This window comes from Rutidosis leptorrhynchoides, chromosome 1, assembly GCF_046630445.1.
Source record: "Rutidosis leptorrhynchoides isolate AG116_Rl617_1_P2 chromosome 1, CSIRO_AGI_Rlap_v1, whole genome shotgun sequence".
Taxonomy (NCBI): domain Eukaryota; kingdom Viridiplantae; phylum Streptophyta; class Magnoliopsida; order Asterales; family Asteraceae; genus Rutidosis; species Rutidosis leptorrhynchoides.
Window position 1 is genome coordinate 537457964 of NC_092333.1, and position 12832 is coordinate 537470795.

Below are 12832 nucleotides of genomic sequence, written 5' to 3' on the forward strand. Positions count from 1 at the left end.
TAATTATAAATAATATTCCATAAATTATCAAAATTATTTTTATGCATCATAACACTTATAATACTAATTATAACATATAAACATAATTAATTTCAAATTTTACAAAGAATATACAATAAATATAAATATAAATGACAATATTGAAAAAAAATTAATAAAAATAGAAAGTACCTCAAATTTTCTTCAAGATTTTGAGAGAATAACTTAAGTTTTTATGTTTGGCAAAAAAAAAAATGAATGAGGAGCCATGTATTTATAGGTAAAAAATGGTTGGTGAAAAGAAAAAAAAATAATAAAATAAAGGTGCCAATTTTGACAAAATAATAAAAACATGTTAAAAATGTTTTTAATAAGTTTTTGTTTTTGAAAATATTTAGTCAAAATTCATGGGCTCATTATTTAATTTATAAAAAAAAATCTTATTTCTTTTTATTTTTATTTTTTTTATAAGCTAAAAATATATATAATGATTAAAATAACTTATCATTTAATTAATAATTATGTTACATATAGTTTTAAATATAATACGCATTAATATTAACTAAAGTTATTTTATATAATTAGTGTAAACTTTAGTTAACAGAACGTGTCAACTAAAAATAAATATTTGATCAATGTCGAATTTAATTATATATTACGTATGGATAACAACCCTATAGTCAAATTAGTCAATTCAGGTATGGAAATATGAGGGTTGTTATAGTACCTACCCGTTAAAAGAAATTTCGTCCCGAAATTTAGTTGTTGCCATTAATCGGTGTTGTTCGTACATATACGAGGATATTTACGTTTTATTTGGTTTTCACGTTCCCAGGTATGCTCGGGGCCTTGCGTGAATTCCAACGGATAGAATATTGTTCTGTTTCAAGAATTAAAATCATACATACCATAATTTCTACAAGTTCTTCTACGAAGTGCATTTTATTATTAATGCGGAGATCATTCAAAATGATGATGTTATACAAGTCATTTCAGTAAATTGGATATATAAAATGTGTTATGAATAATATCGAGCTCATTTAAACCTTGAGCGTTTATGCCACAATGTTAGGGTAGACAAAACAGAGAGTAGTTCATGAAAATTATAGTCATGAAGTTTGATAGAGATCATCATTGTTTACAACAAGAGTATTGTAATGATGAATATAAGTTGAAGAATAAAGTTTTATCACTATTGAATAATATGGATAGAACGATTCGATTATAGAAAGAGTATAAATGAAGTTATCTTAAAAGAGCGAATGAGAAAATTAAATGTTCGCCTTAACTTTTGACGTAGTCACGATTGATTTCCGAAATTCAAGGGATTAAAGGAAATCTTCGTAATCTATAAGATTTGATTCTCCGGTATTTACGGAATTTTGAGATTTCTTTGATTAAATGCGGTGAATTGCCTCGATTGATGTGTTTGGAAATTTTGCTATAAATTAGCTTCTTCCGTTTCATTATCTTTATCACTTCTATACTTTCTTCCTCAATTCAAACTTCCAAAAGATTTGTTAATATGCTCAATCCCGTATTGATACTTGTTATTATATTGACCATATATGCAGTCATTCTTCTTTTTCTTTTACCACCAGAGGAATCTGTTTACTTCTACTATGCCCTTGGGGTTATAGTGTTTTTAATTATCCCGTGTCTTTATATTGCTATACGCATTGATATACACGGTTTGTAATTTCGGAGTCGTTATTGGGCTTTATATTTTCCCTTATATGTCGGAGCTTTATGCTTTTGTAAAGCAAGTAATGGTCCAGAATTCGTAGGTATGAAGTTTCGAATGATCATAATATATAAAGTAGAAAGGAAAGGTAATAGCACGATTTGATTTGTCATATTACCAGAATATCCGAAAAAGACCGAATCGTCAAGAAAAATATTTTCTTGATATATTTAGAGGTTAAATAGAATGTAAGAGTTGTGTAACATGGCAAATGATGATTATAAAGTCTATGAATCATCATCTTTCATTAAAAATTTAGCATGACTTACTGTAATATAATCACGTTGGCCTGACGTCATTATATTATACTAAGTCATGCTTCAATTCTCAACACTTCTTTAAAACATTTATAATTTAAACTTGAATTTTACAGAATATAGAAACTAATACAGTTTCCTTTATGATGTATTAAAGATATCGCAAAGAGATAATTAATTGCGGACAAAAATCGTTATGAAAATATCTTCAGAAATATAGAGGATATTTATAACGACATTTTGGAATTTCTAAGTTCGAAAGTTGATGAAGAAAAATTTTCCGCAAGCTTTTAACATAACTTCGGAGCAAGATATTCTCTAAAGATTTCACCGGATCCAGAATTACCTGGATTCTTTGAATATAGGGTTTGGCCCTTGTGTTTGTCCTTGGTCTCCTCCATGGTTAGGTCAATCCATTTTTCAGTTCCAAATTTTCTTTTGAGCTTTTCCAACGTACCATTCTTTATTATCAAACTGTTGGCCCTTAAGACCATCTACAATTTTTCTGTTTCCTCTGCATTTAATGCAGCCATATTTGAATCACCGGTTATCAATCCGAGATGGTTTCAAAAAATTTCATTTTTAGATGATTAAACGCTGATTGTGATCGTCAAGATTCAAAGGAGGTTTTCAAGAATTTTGAATTTGAAGTGTTTAAGCGTAAGTTGCATCCATCAATGGATCTAACGGTTGACAAAGAAATATTGTGATTTTCAAAAGTAAGGAATGGTAAGTTCGGTGGTCTGGTGTGATAATTCATCATAGAATACGAATGAATATAATTCATGAATTTAGTAATCTTTAGGAAGATAACACTTGTTAAAGCTTTACTTGGATTCTGATATGTCAAAATTAGAATATGTAATTGAATTTGTACGAAAATGGTTGTTCTTTAGTGAACGGATACATATATCTTGTGAACGTAAGTAGTATAATTACTGATTATTGAATCAGAATTGAAGAATGTACAATGCAACATATTAATGTGAGATATAAATATTTCTCGGGTATTACCTACCCGTTAAAATATTTTCACAATTAACAGTTTGTACAAAAGAACTTTAATTACAATCTTTATGGAGATATACGTTCATATATGTATTCTTCAAATATAATATAGATTTAATGAGTTAATATAATATTAAAATCATTTGATTTGCGGTTGGAACAAGAATAAATAATCTTCAAAACTTGAGAGATTACATAATCGTCGCGGAATATTTCTTTAATGGAGTTATGAATCAATACTTCATCGTTCATTGTTATTGATATACCTCGGTATATGATGTTGGTGCTCGTGGAATTCTTGCGAAATTCACAAGACACGAATAATGTTTTCTAAAAAGTTTCGAGTACATCGAAAATGGAAGTGTAAAATCAGACATGTATTTGAATAATACACTTGTTTTATTATGAAATGGAGTTTATTGTGCTGAAGCAGTGATTAACGATCATTAAGTCATTAACGAAGGATGTACATTATAGCATATTAGTGATATGAATTAACCAAGTAGTACATACTAGTTAAGATTCACACGTAATAGTTTAGTACGAAAAGATTTATTATTGTTCCAAACCATATATATATATATATATATATATATATATATATATATATATATATATATATATATATATATATATATATATATATATAAGTATACATATATAATTTACAGGAAGAATGAGTCAATACACCTTAACTCATTATTACTAATATTCCTTGGTATCTATGGGGCGTATGATGTTGATATCCGAGGTACAGATTATGGTGTTTGTTATTGGTGAAGCTGATGTTGTTGGTGGTGATGCTGTTGGTACTGGTGGTGATGCTGGTTATGCTGCTGGTACTGCTGCTGGTGCTCGTAGGTTTCGCACCATATTCTCCAGAGCCACCACTCGAGCGCGAAGCTCGTTGACTTCTTCTATTATTTCGGGGTGATTGGCGGTTCGGAAAAGTGGATGAATAAGATCTAGAATTTTAGATATTATATATTCGTGACTGGATACCCTGGAAATGAGGGTGAAAATAGTATTCCGAACGGGTTCGCCGGTAAGTGCTTCAGGTTCTTCACCAAGAGGTGAATTCGGTTGGTGGAAGGGATCACCTTCTTCTTGTCTCCATTGATTAAGTTTACTACGAACCCATCCCCAATTCATTCAAAATAGATGATGACTAATTGGTTGGTTCATTCCGGTTACGCTGCCATTGGAGCTCGAGGAGTTTGAGGAATCATGTGAGAAATACATATAATCTGATCGGAATAAGGGTTTTTGTTATGAGATGAGTGTTGAATATTGAATGATATATTTGTCTTCTTGATATACGTATATATAGCAAAAAGATTTCCGTAATTTACGGAGGAAATTTAGGAAAAGTGTTAGACAAAGTTTATTAAGATAGATATGATAAGATATAATAAGATATGATGTGTCTATAATCCAATAATAGCAGTATGACGTGTCGAGATCATAAAATGATAAGTATGTAATCTGATAATCTTTCGATTAAAGACTTTCAATTCGTAATGGCCTATTCAGGTCTAGGGGCTTGAGCTATAGGATCCTTTAAATCGGTAATCCAAACCCTTCCATTCTAGAGTTTCGTAGACGCCATCCGTCAAGAAAATTCAATAACGAGAAATAAAAGGTATAAAAGTAATGAATATGAGTAGTGATGACATTATAATGTCTTTGAGATTCTCGATAACTCAATGACATTTTTTGGTTCGCAAACTGATGCATAAAGGCATAAAGCATATAGGTACGTGATATAACAGGGAGTTATATACGTTTGAGTATGAATAGTAACAAATATAGGAGTTTCAAAAATTCATGGATAATATTTCATGTAATACATATGTAATACACAAAACCATGATAAATGATATAGGAATGTCGAGAACGGTGTTGCATTTAAATGTGGTGGCAGAATTGAATAGTACTTAGGAGAATGAGCAGAGTTCTTAGATTGGCTCGGCATTCTAAGATAAGTAAAGTTTCTAAAGTATAGTGTAGCATTTAACAGTTAAAGGCAACAATTAAAGGCACTATAGTCAAAGGAAGTTGTAGTCCTACATTGCTAAGGTACCTAATTGTATAAGGCACACATAAGATGCAATCCTGGTTCTCTACAACAACCTGCTCTGATACCAATCTGTCACACCCCCCAAAATGGACCAGGGGTAATTGTGACCAATCATATCATAACACAGTTGTATAAACGAGAACGACTCTATATGAGACTTTTTAAATTAAACCTTTGTTAATAAAACAGCGGAAGCAGTAATACATGTTTACATTATTATTAAAACGTAAAATAAATGTTTATGAACTAAAATATAATATGCGATGTGGAATCCATGCAAGCATCAAATCTATCATCACAAAGTTGCAAACAGCTAGCTCAATCATCACCTGAGACAAAACATGCTTAAAGTGTCAACCAAAAAGGTTGAGTGAAATTCACAAGTTTATAAATAATATCCAAAGTTTTAGAACACAAGATTTAGTTTAAAGTTGATTGATATAGAAATATCAATCTAAAAGTGTTGCTGCATTTTGTAATATCGCTACTAAACAAGTTTACCCTATGACACCTTGTACTGTCAGTGTCGTGGAATCATTATTATGTAACCAAAGACCAACGGTCGAATGGTTAGAGACGTTACTCTCAATAGGCCTACTCACAATAATTAAGTTTGCATTTAAACTTAGCAATTAACGATATTACGGTAGGGATTTAGCATGAATCAAAGCATGACAGCATAGTTAACAATTTAGTACTTGTGTCTAAGCGTAAAACAGTTATAAAGCAAGCATGTGTCTCACCCCAAAAGTTATAAAACAGTTATGAAATAGTAAAAAGTGGGGCTATGAAGTTCACCTTAGCAGCACAAAAGAGTATTTCACGAAAGAATTGAACGAAAGGACGTGACCGAGATCTCAACCTAGAGATAGAACGTATGATCAGACATTGCCTAACAGACAATAGTATATATTACTATATTGATAGTAATGGTTCACTAAAGAATTTCCATTTTCGGAAGGTTACTATTTATGGAAAGTTTCCACTTATAGTAATTTTCCAATTTTAGAAAGTTCGGGTTAATCTTTAGCAAGATGTTGTACAACTCTACTCAAACTTCGTTGCTATCAAATAAGTCAGGAATAACCAGATGTAACCGGGGGCCCAGGATTCTTGACCAGAATCTAAGTCATGGCATTCGAGATCCACAAGCTTACCCATAAATGGCAACCTAGACATCATTCACTTACGACCGTGAGTAGCGATGAAGTTCACATGAATTATACATTATCTTTGATTAACCTTCAGTTTAGGTGTATACACACAACGAATTATTAACGTACTTAATAATTATATATGTGATAATATAACCTAAGTTTTATTTAATATTTAGTTATTATACCTTAGTATGTCTTATATATATTAAATATAATTACCTTTAAATAAATACCTAAATTACTTCAAAAATAATAGTGTTTTATTAATCGAACATTATTCAAAAATGTCTAAATAATAAATTAAATATCTAAAAATTACATACATAATTTTTATAATCTTAGTTAATCATATAGATTAGTAGAAAAATTTAAGAAAATATTTTTATTATATTTTTGTATTTATTTTTGTTTTTACCCTTAATGTATTCACAAAACAATTTTAATTCTACATAATTACTAAATAAACCCAAATAATTATTTTTTAATTTTTATAAGTTTCTATCAGTCTAATAACCTGTAAAAAATATTTAAATTTTTTTTTTATTATTTTATATTTATTCTTAATTTACCTTCGAATTACATAATAATAGAGTTTAATTATATAATAAATACCAATTCGACCCAAGTAATTATTTTTATAATTTTTTCAGATCTATATAAGTTTTAAAAACTCAGAAAAAAATTATATATATTTTATTTTTGGTTAAAAGTATTTATTACGAATTTTAAATTATTTTTACATTTAAACACTACATAATTTGTATTTAATTATAAATAATATTCCATAAATTATCAAAATTATTTTTATGCATCATAACACTTATAATACTAATTATAACATATAAACATAATTAATTTCAAATTTTACAAAGAATATACAATAAATATAAATATAAATGACAATATTGAAAAAAAATTAATAAAAATAGAAAGTACCTCAAATTTTCTTCAAGGTTTTGAGAGAATAACTTAAGTTTTTGTGTTTGGCAAGAAAAAATGAATGAGAAGCTATGTATTTATAGGTAAAAAATGGTTGGTGAAAAGAAAAAAATAATAAAATAAAGGTGCTAATTTTGACAAAATAATAAAAACATGTTAAAAATGTTTTTAATAAGTTTTTTTTTTAAAAATATTTAGTCAAAATTCATGGGCTCATTATTTAATTTATAAAAAAAATCTTATTTCTTTTTATTTTTATTTTTTTTATAAGCTAAAAATATATATAATGATTAAAATAACTTATCATTTAATTAATAATTATGTTACATATAGTTTTAAATATAATACGCATTAATATTAACTTAAGTTATTTTATATAATTAGTGTAAACTTTAGTTAACAGAACGTGTCAACTAAAAATAATTATTTGATCAACGTCGAATTTAATTATATATTACGTATGGATAACAACCCTATAGTCAAATTAGTCAATTCAGGTATGGAAATATGAGGGTTGTTATAGGGAAACTCTATTCTCTTGGTTTGAGTTCCTTTCACGGATAGGTGAAACTAAATGATTGTGTGCTGTAGTTTCAGTCATATCTCCTTTCTGAACAATTCTTGTGTTATATATGCTACAACTAACTATTTATGTACTAAATAAATCGTTAAAATCAATTGCAAATTTCAATTGAAAATTCACTGTTCATATACTTCTCCAAATGACTATATACATCTGTTATAACTCGAATGTTGCTGCGTGTTTTTTGTCGTTCTGATCATATAGTGTTTCTATATATCATGTGTCGTTCTGGGTTTTTTATAGTTACGATAATATAATACTTCGATATATACCGCATTTTAAGTATGTGTTATTAACATTAACATTAACATTAACATTAACATTAACATTAACATTAACATTAACATTAACATTAACATTAACATTAACACCTATATACTAAAAGAGGTGTAGACTTCCGTCGTTTCAGTTATATTCGATGGTCGTTTTGAGTTTGCGTTCACATTACAAACGGTCCCTCAACTTCGGTTACATTTACACAATGGCCCCTCAAGTTTACACTTTTCTACGAATAAAAAATGTAAATATATAATTTTATTAAAATAAAAGAAACTAATTCCACCCGAATTTATAACGGGCCCTATCTTCTCGCTTGGTGCAAGTTAAATTTTTCCGAGAGCACCGTTCAACTTGAAAAAATATCACGAACCCAACGGGATGAACTATATGCGAAATAGAGACTTTTTAAAAAACGCTAAACACAACGACAGTCCGCATCTTTCTGTTAGCCGCGAGTTAATTTTTTCTGACAGCACCGTTATACTCGAATAAATTTTATGAACAAAACGAAAGTAACTACGTTTGTGACGTCCTCCAGATAGGGCTAGGAAGAATAACGTCACTAAATATATCAAATCACAGTTGTATAAACGAGAACGACTCTATATGAGAAGTTTTATTGAGTTTTGCAGCGGAAGATAAATAGATTACATTGTATTTAATGAACAATGCATTAAATGTCTTTAATTGGTATGATATGTAATGAAGATTCCAAGCATGGCAAACAATCATCATCAAAACAGCAGATATACAGCGGAAGCAATATTTAAGTACCTGAGAATAAACATGCTTAAAAAGTCAACACTAGGTTGAGTGAGTTCATAGGTTTGTCATAATAATGATTTCAGTAATAGTGTTAGACCACAAGATTTTTGTTCATAAGCTTGGTCTCGCAGGGACCAATTAGTAGATCTCGCAGATCCAAAAGTTATTCATGAAGTTGGTCTCGCAGGGACCAATTAGTAGATCTCGCTGATCCAAAAGTTGTTCATAAAGTTGGTCTCACAGGGACCAAAAAGTAGATCACGCAGATCCAAAAGTTATTCATAAGCTTGGTCCCACATGGACCAATTAGTAGATCAAGCAGATCCAAAAATTATTCATAAGCTTGGTCTCATAAGGACCAATTAGTAGATCACGCAGATCCAAAAGTTGTTCATAAGCTTGGTTTCACATGGAACAATTAGTAGATCACGCAGATCCAAAAGTTATTCATAAGCTTGGTCTCGCAGGGACCAATTAGTAGATCACGTAGATCCAAAAGTTGTTCATAGTTTGCCCCAAAGACAAGTTGTGTTTATACTTGTCGGTTAGGGACTTGACAAGTTGTGTTTATACTTGTCGGTTAGGGACTTAGTCGGACATAGCCGGGTATAGCATAGTTTAAAGTTGGCACTTGTGTCTAGCGTGTAAAACAGTTATAAAAGTTGTGCATGTATTCTCAGCCCAAAAATGTAAAGAGTAAAAGGGAATCAAATAAACTCACGATACGATATGATAGTTTGTAGTAATTATGCATAGGATGGCACTGAACAAGTACAGAGTTGAGTTGACCTCGGATTCACGAACCTATATCAAGTATATATATTAACACATATACTTGTAATCGAATAAGTTTGTATATATTATTTCAATTTTTATATATATTTCTGTATATATGTACTTATATATATATATATATATATATATATATATATATATATATATATATATATATATATATATATATATATATATATATATTCCATATATAAGTATTTGTTTGATGAAATAATATTAATAATGATAATGAATAATGAGTTGTATTATTTTGTAATGACAATAATAATACTAGTAGTAAAATGATAATAATCATAATAAGGTGTAAAATTAATAATAATAATTACAATAATTGTAAAAGTGAAAGTTCTTATAATAATTAAAATGTTATATGTTTACAGTAATAGTAATATTAATAATTTTTGTAATATCTTAAATAGTAATAGTAATAATAATAATGAGTTTAGTAGTAAAAATAATAATAATAATGATAGTAGTTTTTAATGAAAATGATAATAACAATAGTTCTTAATAATAAGAAAAATACTCATTTTAATAATAAAATGATAATGAAAATAATAACTTTTGATAATAATACTTGATACTAGCAATAATAAAAATAATAACTATAATAATAATAACAATACTTAATGATAATACTAGTAATAATAATAATGATAATACTGATATTTATAATGATACTTTTAATAATAATAATACTAGTAACAATAATTATAATAACAATGATTATAATTAGTAATAACAATAATAAAGATAATAATAATAATAATAATAATAATAATAATAATAATAATTTTGATAAAGGAAAACTACCTCATAAAGCTTTTTCAAAAAAAATTGCCCAGGACGGGGCTCGAACCCGCGACCAATCGCTACCCCGCTAACACTCTTAACCATGCTTCTAAGTGTGTTTTTCTGTTTTATATTACACGATCTATTATCTTATATCTATCTGTCTTTCTATCCTTCTTCTTCTTTCCAATTTCAAAAGTCGACTTTGAATTAATCCATTAATCAAAACTCGAACACAAAATTAATTTTAGGATTTTAAATCAATACAGAAATACTTAGGAGTTAATTAAATTAATTAAAACAAAAAAAAAATATAATGGTGTAGCAGCAGCTGCTGCGGTCGAAGAAAAAAAAAATAAAACTCAAAATTTGATTGTGAAATCTAGATCGTTTTAGCTTCTGATTATAACATGAAATACGTTTGAAATCAATTATAGAAACTTTTGAAATCATTAATTTAACCTGAAACATTGAAACGAATCCGAATTTCCTCATGAACACCTTGGTTGACTTTTATTTCAATAACTTTGACCTCAAAATTCGGATTCGTTATAAGGAATTGGAAAGTGAAACTTTGCAGATAGTTTGAGTAATTTATTCTTAACAAAACTGCAATTAAGGATTTTGTAATGGATTTCGAAATCGAAGCTTTTAAAAAAAATGAAGCAAATACAGAGGTATCGACCTATTTTTCTGTTTTAATTTTTGAATTGTAGTGAGTAATGGGTTTCTTTGAGTAATTGAATGAGTTGTAATACATATAGTCGATTAGGTTGTTTATGTATTGATTATTGATTGACAAAAAAACAATTTCGTGACCAGTAGCAAGTAAAAAATACATCACGATAAAAAAAATATTAAAAGTAGAATCACGATGGAGAAAAAAAAAAATAAAAAGTATAAGATTAGGTTGTTCATGATCTGGAAAGATTAAAAGCAGATTTGGAAATTCATGATCAAAATAAAAATAATAGCAGTTGTAATTTTAGTTATCTGTTTGTAATTTTATTTTATTTTTATAAATATATTAATAAATATAATACTAATAATAATTATATTAATAATAATATTATTATTATTAATGATATATAATAATAAAATTAATGACAATAATATTAATATGACAATATTAATAATAAGAATGATAATTTTAATTATAATTAACGATAATAATTATTATAACATGTTAATAATACTATTAATAATAATATTAATAATAATAATAATTTGTATTAATAATGATATTTATAATAATCTTTAATAATTCTAGTAGAAGTGATAATACTAATATTAATATTAATATATATATTTTTTTTGAAAAGCAAACATATTTCATTAACTCACAATTCGCAAGGTACAATAGATGATACACGTAATCGTAGAGATGCCGAGCTAGAATCCTACGTCCCACAAGAGAATAAAATTAGGCGCACAAAATTTACAAATTATACAAGTAGTGAACTAGGATTATGTAACCATTCGTGCCATTCAATTCTTCTTGTTTTGCATCGCTTCGTGACCCAATCAAAGCTTAATACTTGAATCTCACTAAGTGCATTTGGAGGAGTCCAAGAGGTCTTCTTAAAAACTTTTTGATTCCTATTCTTCCAAATAAGATAACCGCAAGTCCACTCAACCGCTTGCCAAAGTTGACCCCCCACTCGGAACAATTCGAAGGGACACAACCGCGAAGGAGATTATCAAAAGAGAGGTTGGCCGAATCAAATCCCCACCAATCACGAACTTTTTCCCAAATTACCCGAACATGTGAACAAGACAAAAGCGAGTGATTCACCGTTTCCACATCCTTGTCACAAAGCGGGCAAAGGACGGAATGAAGGTCAATACCCTGCTTATAGAGTTCGGCTAGAACGGGCAATCTTTCACGTTTCGCTCTCCATATAAAGACTTCTACTTTTTTAGGAACAAGATTATTTTTCATTGACGCCGCACTTGCATTATTTGAAGGATACATCTTTTCCATGATATGTCTTGTTAGCTTTCTTGTTGTAAACAAGCCGCAATTACTTAGCTTCCATGAAAAATAGTCCTCCTTTTTCGGATCCATCGCAAAAGTTGAAAGTATTGCTTCAAGATTATCCATCTCACCCTTTGTGCGACCCGTAATATTTCGAGACCAATTCCATGTGAAAACAATTGATCCTTCAATGTATTGCATATGATTAGCAACCGAAACATGGGGATTAGATTCTAGCCGTACCAATCTTTTAAAAACCTCCTTTAGCGGTTTGTCCAATAACCAAACGTCTTCCCAAAATTTAGTGTTGCGCCCATTTCCAATCTTATTTTCGAACGACCTTGTAAACTCGACCCCCGCATTGTCTATCTCGAATCCTGCTTTAACAATTTTACTCCAAGTAGAGTTAGTAGACAAAAAATTCCCCCCGTATTAAGAAGCCCCGAATCCCCATAAATACTCTTAATGACCTTAAC